The sequence below is a fragment of the Thalia democratica genome, unplaced genomic scaffold, assembly GCF_965202585.1.
Source record: "Thalia democratica unplaced genomic scaffold, ktThaDemo2.hap1.1 HAP1_SCAFFOLD_203, whole genome shotgun sequence".
Taxonomy (NCBI): domain Eukaryota; kingdom Metazoa; phylum Chordata; class Thaliacea; order Salpida; family Salpidae; genus Thalia; species Thalia democratica.
The window spans coordinates 1-10,000 of record NW_028139326.1 but is presented as its reverse complement, the minus strand read 5'-3'; the positions used below and the strand labels follow the sequence as shown (position 1 = coordinate 10,000).

The 10,000-nt window shown below is 31.4% G+C and overlaps 5 non-coding genes across 5 annotated transcripts in view; all 5 read right to left on the bottom strand.

Moving 5' to 3' along the window:
- Positions 1 to 55, bottom strand: part of LOC145845889 (large subunit ribosomal RNA) — a 3,631-nt gene extending 3,576 nt beyond the window's left edge. Inside the window, exon 1 of the ribosomal RNA XR_014370560.1 lies at positions 1 to 55. This exon is cut by the window's left edge and continues 3,576 nt beyond it. This is a non-coding gene — a ribosomal RNA (large subunit ribosomal RNA).
- A 222-nt stretch (positions 56 to 277) lies between these two features.
- On the bottom strand, positions 278 to 430 carry LOC145845905 (5.8S ribosomal RNA). The gene has a single exon (XR_014370575.1). It is a non-coding gene; the product is annotated as a 5.8S ribosomal RNA (ribosomal RNA).
- Positions 431 to 612: 182 nt separating this feature from the next.
- LOC145845926 (small subunit ribosomal RNA) lies at positions 613 to 2,420 on the bottom strand. Its single transcript, XR_014370596.1, has one exon. It is a non-coding gene; the product is annotated as a small subunit ribosomal RNA (ribosomal RNA).
- Positions 2,421 to 5,919: 3,499 nt separating this feature from the next.
- Positions 5,920 to 6,038, bottom strand: LOC145845897 (5S ribosomal RNA). The gene has a single exon (XR_014370568.1). It is a non-coding gene; the product is annotated as a 5S ribosomal RNA (ribosomal RNA).
- A 2,858-nt stretch (positions 6,039 to 8,896) lies between these two features.
- On the bottom strand, positions 8,897 to 9,015 carry LOC145845888 (5S ribosomal RNA). The gene has a single exon (XR_014370559.1). It is a non-coding gene; the product is annotated as a 5S ribosomal RNA (ribosomal RNA).
- Positions 9,016 to 10,000: the final 985 nt, after the last annotated feature.

Below are 10,000 nucleotides of genomic sequence, written 5' to 3'. Positions count from 1 at the left end.
CTCCGCTTAGTGATATGCTTAAGTTCAGCGGGTCGTCCCGCCCGATCTCAGGTCAAAAGTGATGTACTATAAAAGTACATGCGCTTTGTACGTCGGCCTTTTGAAGTCACTTAACTTATTCTCGAGCACCTACCGTCGTTGCTACCTCACCCGAGGCCAGCAGGCTGCTCACGCTTCAGCTGTGAAATCGCCAGACCAGCTGTCTTTGACGACACGCTCCTTAATTAAGAAACGAGTCGCAGGCACTTTCAAACTAATGAAAGGATCGGTGTGTTAAAGACCCTGAGACGGACGTGGCCCCAGGATTACCCGAGGCCGCAATACGCGTTCAGAATATCGATGCTCAATGTGTCCTGCAATTCACATTACTTCTCGGAGCTAGCTCCGTCCTTCATCGACGCTCGAGCCGAGTGATCCACCGCTAAGAGATCTCTCGTGTTAATCAATCTCAATGCAACCAAAAAATCGTGTTCAAAAAGAAGCGGCCGCGCCAGCACTTGCGTGCTGAATTATTACTCCCGCTGTCAGGAAGCAACGCGACCGAACTATAACAGTTACAGGGCTCGGTCCCTTCGAAGAAGAGACGTCGCTTGAAATCAAATTTCGATTCGTTAATGATCCTTCCGCAGGTTCACCTACGGAAACCTTGTTACGACTTTTACTTCCTCTAAATGATCAAGTTCGATCGTCTTTTCGAACACCGGCGAGTGCGTTGCCGCACGTACCAGGCTCAATCGGAGGACCTCACTAAACCATTCAATCGGTAGTAGCGACGGGCGGTGTGTACAAAGGGCAGGGACGTAATCAACGCAAGCTAATGACTCGCGCTTACTGGGAATTCCTCGTTCAAGGGAAACAATTGCAAGTCCCTATCCCTAGCACGACCGGGGTTCAACGGATTACCCGGACCTTTCGGCCTAGGGAACACACGATGATCCGGTCAGTGTAGCGCGCGTGCGGCCCCGAACATCTAAGGGCATCACAGACCTGTTATTGCTCAATCTCGTGTGGCTAAACGCCACTAGTCCCTCTAAGAAGTTGTCTCCGACCCAATGGGTCGAGCAGCTATTTAGCAAGTAAGAGTCTCGTTCGTTATCGGAATTAACCAGACAAATCGCTCCACCAACTAAGAACGGCCATGCACCACCACCCACAGAATCAAGAAAGAGCTCTCAATCTGTCAATCCTCGCTGTGTCCGGGCCGGGTGAGATTTCCCGTGTTGAGTCAAATTAAGCCGCAGGCTCCACTCCTGGTGGTGCCCTTCCGTCAATTCCTTTAAGTTTCAGCTTTGCAACCATACTTCCCCCGGAACCCAAAGACTTTGGTTTCCCGGAAGCTGCCGGACAGTTCTTAAGTTCGACACTGCCCGATCGCTAGTCGGCATCGTTTAAGGTCAGAACTAGGACGGTATCTGATCGTCTTCGAACCTCTGACTTTCGCTCTTGATTAAAGAAAACATTCTTGGCAAATGCTTTCGCAGTCGTTCGTCTTGCGCCGATCCAAGAATTTCACCTCTAACGGCACAGTACGGATGCCCCCGTCCGTTCCTATTAATCATTACCTCGTGCTCCGAAAACCAACAAAATAGAACCGAGGTCCTATTCCATTATTCCATGCAACATTATACAAGCGTAAAGCCTGCTTTGAACACTCTAATTTTTTCAAGGTAAACTTGCCGGACCACCGCAACACTCAGTTAAGAGCACCGCGAAGGCACCGACCAACAAGAACAACGAGGCCAGTGCTAGCCTTTCGACCGACCAACCTCGCCGTCCCTATATCCAACTACGAGCTTTTCAACCGCAACAACTTAAATATACACTTTTGGAGCTGGAATTACCGCGGCTGCTGGCACCAGACTTGCCCTCCAATGGATACTCGTTAAAAAGTTTAAAGTGTACTCATTCCAATTGCAGGACCTCGTACGAGGTCTGCATTGTTATTTTTCGTCACTACCTCCCCGAGCCGGGAATGGGTAATTTGCGCGCCTGCTGCCTTCCTTGGATGTGGTAGCCGTTTCTCAGGCTCCCTCTCCGGAATCGAACCCTGATTCTCCGTCACCCGTTACAACCTCGGTAGGCCGATACCGTACCGACGATAGTTGATAGGGCAGTTGCTTTAATGAGATGTCGCCAGCACTAGGCCGTGCGATCCGCAAGCTTATCCAGAGTCACCATTGTAACGACCCGAAAGCCGGTTAGTTTTGGTCTGATAAATGCGCGCCTCACGTCAGTTCGGCGCTTTACGCATGTATTAGCTCTAGAATTGCCACAGTTATCCATGTAAAAGCGTACAATCAAATGAACCATAACTGATTTAATGAGCCATTCGCAGTTTCACTGTACGTGAGCTCGTACTTACACTTGCATGGCTTAATCTTTGAGACAAGCATATGACTACTGGCAGGATCAACCAGATAACTATCCGAGGGCGTTTAAACCCGTTGCTCGACTGAGCGTTTTTACTGTATAAATACAGACCTTTTCTATCACTCGGCTTAAAAGCCTTGCGAACGTTACTGAAAGTCGGCGCCGGCCTTTTGCTGTTTAAAGCGCCAGCCCGCGTCGACTGCAGCATGCAGCTTTACAACTGACTGTTCTTTCTCCCGACCAACCGTTTGCCTTCTGCCGGTTAACTCGTCAGCAGCAACACGCCATCTGTCTGCTGCAGTTACCCGCCTCGAGCCGTGCCTGCCTGCGTCGGCTACTCGTCTCGACGACTTCGCAAAGCTATAAGCCTACCGCCGCTGGACGCTTGTAGTTTTTCATACGCTGCTCCAATGCGTTTACATAGCACGTTCGCCGCCGCTGCAATAGCCGCGCCTCGGGTGCTAAACAGTAATGCTTTAAGCCCGCTTTCTCGTCAAGTCGACCGAACGCACAAACACGTCTCTCTCACTAGTGTAAAGTAATGCATACGTGTATGATGCTCAAATGTTGCTGTTGAACTTTTTTTGCCGATTTTTTCCGATTTTTTTCAATTTCTTTGTTTCTTTTCAATTATTTTAATGTTTTAAGCTTATTTATGCTACGTTTAAATGTTTTAATACTTTTTTATACTTTATTTAATATGTTTAAAAGAAATAAATAAAAAAAAATATGTATAAACTACTTTTTTTAATGTTTTAAATATATATATTTATTATAAATAAACTTTATTTGTATTATTTTTTATTTAAGCGTACTTTTTAAATCTTTATATTTGTTTTATCGTTTTAAGCACATTGCGATAAATATAATAAACAAAAAATTGAATAAAAATAATAATAATAAAAAAAAAAAAAAAAAAACATAAGCTTATTTTATATGTTTTATTTTATTTTTATTTAAACTTACTTTTCAAACCTTAATACTCGTTTTATTTTTTTAAGCAGATTGCGATAAATATAATAAACAAACAATTAAATGAAAATAAATTAAAAAAATCAAACATAAGCTTATTTTATATGTTACATTTTATCTTTATTTAAACTTACTTTTTAAACCTTTATAGTTGTTTTATTTTTTAAGCACATCGCGATAGATATAATAAACAAACAATGAAATAAAAATAATAATAAAAATAATAATAAATCATAAGCTTATTTTGTATGTTTCATTTTATTTTATTTAAAACTTACAATTTAAACCTTTGTATTTGTTCTATTCTTTTAAGCACATCGCGATAAATATAACAAGCAAACAATTAAATAATAATAATAATAAAAAAATCATAAACTTATTTTATATGTTTCATTTTATTTTTATTTAAACTTACTTTTTTAACCTTTATAGTTGTTTTATTTTTTAAGCACATGGCGATAAATATAATAAGCAAACAATTAAATAAAAATAATAACAAATAAATAAAACAATACGGCTAAACTATAAAAAGAAAACTAAATAACTGATAAATACTTGTAAAACAATATTTGAAAAATGTATTTTGAAACACAACACGATTGATTTATAAATAATAATATATTTTTAATTTGTGTAGTTCATTTAAAGTAGTCTCCCTTTTTGCTTCTGGTTTTATTAGAGTTATATATAACAATAAATGGTGTAGTTTATTTAAAGTAGTCTCCCTTTTTGCTTCTGGTTTAATTAAAGTTATATAACACATACTATAGTAAGTTAGATAAACTATAGTAACTTTATAAAACTACTTTACAAAATACATTTGTATAATTTAATAACTTTAAAATAACTATCAAGAATAAAATAGAATAGCTTTAAGTTTAGTATACAATTGGTATGTAAATTGTGTAGTTTATTGAAAGTAGTCTCCTTATTTGCTTCTGGTTTTACTTGAGTTACATAACGTTAAATAAACATACTTAATAAACGTAACCATCAATACTGTCATTTTAATAAAACTAAGTACAAATACATTGAATTAACATAGAACTTTAAAAAGCCTTCGCTAGTATCTGTTGGTAACAGTAAATAACCTATTATGACTCACAATACAAGTGCGAAATTTATTTTTCATTTGATTTTTCAGGTATTTATTTATTTGTGGAAATAAACTTTTTTATTACATTAGAAACTAATTGAATTTTTCCTATAACTATACCTATTATTATATTTAGTATGCTTAAAAGTAATAAAATGACACGTCGCGATTATATAATAAACAAACAATCAAACAAACAAAGAAATAAAAAAAAAAACTATTTTTTTAAACTTATATTTCAACTATATGTCTTATTTTATTTTCATTTAAACTTACTTTAAACCTCTGTATTTGTTATATATATTTCAACACAATACGATTAAACTATAAGACAAACAACAAAATAAAATAATCACATTAATAAATACACTAAGCAAATAGCTAGAATAAATATAAATAGTTCAATATATACAATATATTTCTTCCATTTTTAAGTTACTTGTTAAACATATTTATTTAAAAATGTTTCTTTAGAATATAAAACTAACAGTTCTACAAATAAAGAAATTAAAAAGCCAATACACATAACACTAACTTTTCATAAATTAGATATGCAAATATGAACAAAATAATAACTAAATTCTAAAGCTTTTGTAAACTGTGAACTTATAAACTTATAATAATAATTGCATATTCACTATTCACAATAGCTTTTTATTTAGTACACAACTGGTCTGTAAATTGTGTAGTTTATTGAAAGTATAATCCCGTTTTGCTTCTGGTTTAAATAAAGTTATACAACACATACTAAAGTAAATTAAATAAAGTAATTCACTACTATCGTATTAAATAAAACCAATTTACAAAATACATTAATTTAAATTAAAGTGAACTTTGAACTTATAATAATAATTGCATATTCACTATTCAGAATTTCTTTAAATTTAGTACACAACTGGTCTGTAAATTGTGTTGGTTCTATTCAAGTACTCTCCTTGTTTGTTTTGTTTTAGTTGTATTTATTTTTAGATACTAGCACATTCAATACACATAATAAAGTAAACCAAATAAACTCTATTAATTTAAACTAAGTACAAATACATTAAGTTAATACAAAACTTTAAAAAGCTTTTGCTAGTATCTGTTGGTAACAGTAAATAACTTATTATGACTCACAATACAAAAGTGCAAAATTTATTTTCGTTTGATTTTTCAAGTAGCCACGCTTTTATTTGTTTTTGGACAAAAAGACTTTAAAGTTTTAGTATAAAAGACTAATTGTATTAATTTTAACTCAGAAAATTGTACTCTACAAGATGGTGCCATTATTTTTTCGATATCTCAAACTGGTCAAACCACTTTTTTAGCGCTCTAATTGGTTTAAACAGCAAATAACGTTATCTGATTGGCTTACGTTTTTATTTGCTAATAACTAGAATTTACTTTTCTTTTAAGCGTTAAAGAAATGTAAATAAACGAGTAATAAGTATAAATAGGTCAGAAAGAAAAATAGTACAAAAAAGATGAATTCAAAAAGCAAAAGCCTACGGCACGTGGTATTCCCAAGCGGTCACCCATCTAAGTACTAACCACGCCCGACACTGCTTAACTTCCCAGATCGGACGAGATGGGGTGTACTCAGTGTGGTATGGTCGTAGGCGTTTGAAGGCGTTTACAAGCCTTTATAAACCCTTCGGTTTATTTAAAAAACCTATTTGCACTTGATTTACAATCAATTTGATATTTTAAAATTATTCCTTATAAAATTTTAACCTGAATTAACTTTTTTTTTGTTTTTTTAATCAACAGTTACTCCCAAACTGTACTAAAACTGTATTGTAACTGTACAAAAGTGTTTGTTTAAACAATTGTTATCTATAAATTACCTAAGACCAGGAAAAGTAGAAGTAAAGTTTATTGAATTATTAAATAAATAAAATAAAATCGTAAAATAAAATAATACAATATGTTTACAATTTGTCATTGATCTATCCATTTATGTTATTGCATTACAAATACAAACATTGCATACATTCAAGAGTATTATTCATCAATCTTTTCAATATAATAAGTTTTAAATTTATATTTATTTTTAAATAATTCCTGACATTTTAGATTACCTGAGATTTTTTTTTAATTAAATTAATTTTAGTAATTAAATACTTGACGTTCTATTTTGTTTAATTTGATAACTCAACCATGTTTATTTTTTTTACTAATTTAAAAGAACTATTAAACTAAAAGACATTACATACAGCTTCTAAAAGTTTTAAACACCTTAAAAAATATTATTATTTTAAAGATATATTAAAGAACTAAACAGATATTACTCCTAAAAAATCTTGTTAATAATATATAAAAAGTACTCAAAGTCAGACTCGGAAATATATATACTGTTGTATATCTTACTTGAAGTTCACTGTAATTGACACTGTATAACAAAATTATAAAAATCAACCTATTTATATAGCAAAATATTTCTTTATCTTTGTCGTGGCGCGGTGGGTCAGTGGTCTTATCAGCTGACTCATAAGCAGAAGGTTGTAAGATCGAATCCCGCTAGTCGTCACGAAACACCACTATCGTTCAATGTTCGGGCTTCAAATTCTTTGAGATTATACTGTACTATTTATCTATCTAACTAATCTATCTAACAAATGTTGTTCAATCTAGGTTGTGGGTACTTGGGTCGAGTAATGCCTTTGACTTACAATCTGTTGTGGATTGACAATATTCCTCTATCTATCAATAAACAAATCTATCTAATAAATGTTGTTCAATCTAGGTTGTGGGTACTTGGGTCGAGTAATGCCTTTGACCTACAATCTGTTGTTGATTGTCAACATTCCTCTATCTATCAATAATGATTATATTCAATAATAAATGTTGATTAATTCAGTTGTAAGAAAACCAGTGCGCTGGTTAGGTTGGGTAAGGCCTTCGACTTACAATCTTGGGGATTATCAACGTTCATCACAAGTACAGTAACGATCTCATTGAATTTCCAGTTGGAACATTGGATTGTAGTGGTGGCCTACTTTGTAGGTTTTTTGCCTAGTTTGTTTTTTGCCTAGTAGTGTTTGCCTAGTTTGACAAACTATTGTATATATATTGTATAACTTTATTTGTATTATTTTTTATTTAAATTACTACTTATTATTAAAGAATTAAATTTTCTTAGAAAAAAAAACTATGTATTTTAACTAATGCTTATTTTATATGTTTTGTTTTATTTTTATTCAAACTTACTTTAAACCTCTGTATTTTTTATACAATACGATTAAACTATATAACAGAAAAATAATTAAATAATCAAACTATTGAATAAGCAGTTAATTAGTGTGTTTTTTTATGCTTCTTTCATTTTTAACTTACTTGTTAACCATATTTCTTTTATTAAAGTATAAAACTAACAGTTACTAAAATAAAATAATCATAAAGTCAATACACAAAACACTAACTTTTTATAATTTAAATATGCAAACATGAATATAGTTATGAATCTATTATTTATTCAAATAGAATTATTCAAAGCTTATAATTATAAAGCTTTTGTATAATGTTTCAATTACAGTGAACTTTAAGTAAGATAAGTTTTTTTTTTTGTATTAACTACAAAATTGGTATTTTAGTTTATTATTAGTAACTAAATACTTATATTTATTATATTTAAAAAAAAACATCTATACTAACTCTAATTTCAAAGCATATTAAAACATACAAATTTTACCAACTAAATATTTATTTTTATTTTAATTATTATAACTTTCAAACATAAGCTTGTATACCTTATATACCTATATACCTCATATAGTAGGCTTGACATAACATAACATTATTTAATTCTTTTTGTTTGAAATAAACTCATTTAGTTATTAGTAAATTACAACATAAATGTTTATAACAATATAACTAAGATTTAGCTTTTGAGTTAGTAAACTTTGATAGTTTTCTTTTAATAGTTTAATAGTCCTTATTTAAGTTCAAACAAAATTGCTATATATTTAATACACATACAAAAGTAAACTAAGTAAACGTAATTCAATAGTTTCTATTAAGTAAAAGTAATTACAAATACATTAAGTTAATACAAAACTTTAAAAAGCTTTTGCTAGTATCTGTTGGTAACAGTAAATAACTTATTATGACTCACAATACAAAAGTGCAAAATTTATTTTCGTTTGATTTTTCAAGTAGCCACGCTTTTATTTGTTTTTGGACAAAAAAACTTTTAAGTTTTAGTATAAAAGACTAATTGTATTAATTTTAACTCAGAAAATTGTACTCTACAAGATGGTGCCATTATTTTTTCGATATCTCAAACTGGTCAAACCACTTTTTTAGCGCTCTAATTGGTTTAAACAGCAAATAACGTTATCTGATTGGCTTACGTTTTTATTTGCTAATAACTAGAATTTACTTTTCTTTTAAGCGTTAAAGAAATGTAAATAAACGAGTAATAAGTATAAATAGGTCAGAAAGAAAAATAGTACAAAAAAGATGAATTCAAAAAGCAAAGGCCTACGGCACGTGGTATTCCCAAGCGGTCACCCATCTAAGTACTAACCACGCCCGACACTGCTTAACTTCCCAGATCGGACGAGATGGGGTGTGCTCAGTGTGGTATGGTCGTAGGCGTTTGAAAGCGTTTACAAGCCTTTATAAACCCTTCGGTTTGTTTAAAAAACCTATTTGCACTTGATTTACAATCAATTTGATATTTTAAAATTATTCCTTATAAAATTTCAACTTGATGTAAGTATTTTTTTTATTAAAACCTTTTTTTTTGGTGTTTTAATTACAATTACTCCCTGTAACTTTATTTAAGACTTTGTTTAAAAGATTGTTAACTATATTCTATATTAAATACTATGATTAGAAGTAAAGTTTATTAAGTGATTAAACTAAATAAAAAATAATGTTAAAATAAACATGTTGTGTTTAGTTTGTTTTACTATTTCTCATTGTTCTATTTATAGATGGTTTTGTTTTACTTCAAGAATATTTATAGTTAGTTTCTAAAGAATATCTCATACTACATCAGATTTTACGATTAACTTAATTTTAGGTAATAAAATATTTGACGTTTAATTTAATAACTCAACTATGTTTATGTTATAAAATAATAGTATATAATACACATACATTATAATATAATAATATGTATAACTAGTTGTTTTACTTTAAAATGAATAATTAAGTGGAAGAATTAAAAGAACTCACATTTTTGAAGAGAGCGTGGAAAACCAGAATAGTCTATTAAAACATTTATTAAATTATCGATAAATATAGAATACAATAGAATTAAACATATAAACGTAACTGTGGTTGCTTAGAAACTAAACAAGAATTTTTTTAATAAAAATATAAAATAGTTATTATATAGAATTAAAATAAAATAAAAGTAATATAAATTATATTTTTAAACTAAATAACAATTCACGAGCAATATTAGCGCAATGTCAGAGTATGAGTTTATAATAAAGGAATTGCTTCCTTGATGTTGATACTTACCTTATTCAAATAGAATACATTTTCAGCAATCAGGCTTGTGTTTATCTTAGCGCGCGTAACACAACGTTTGTGGGTTTTGGCACACTTTTGTCGATAGTGGGCGCCCCG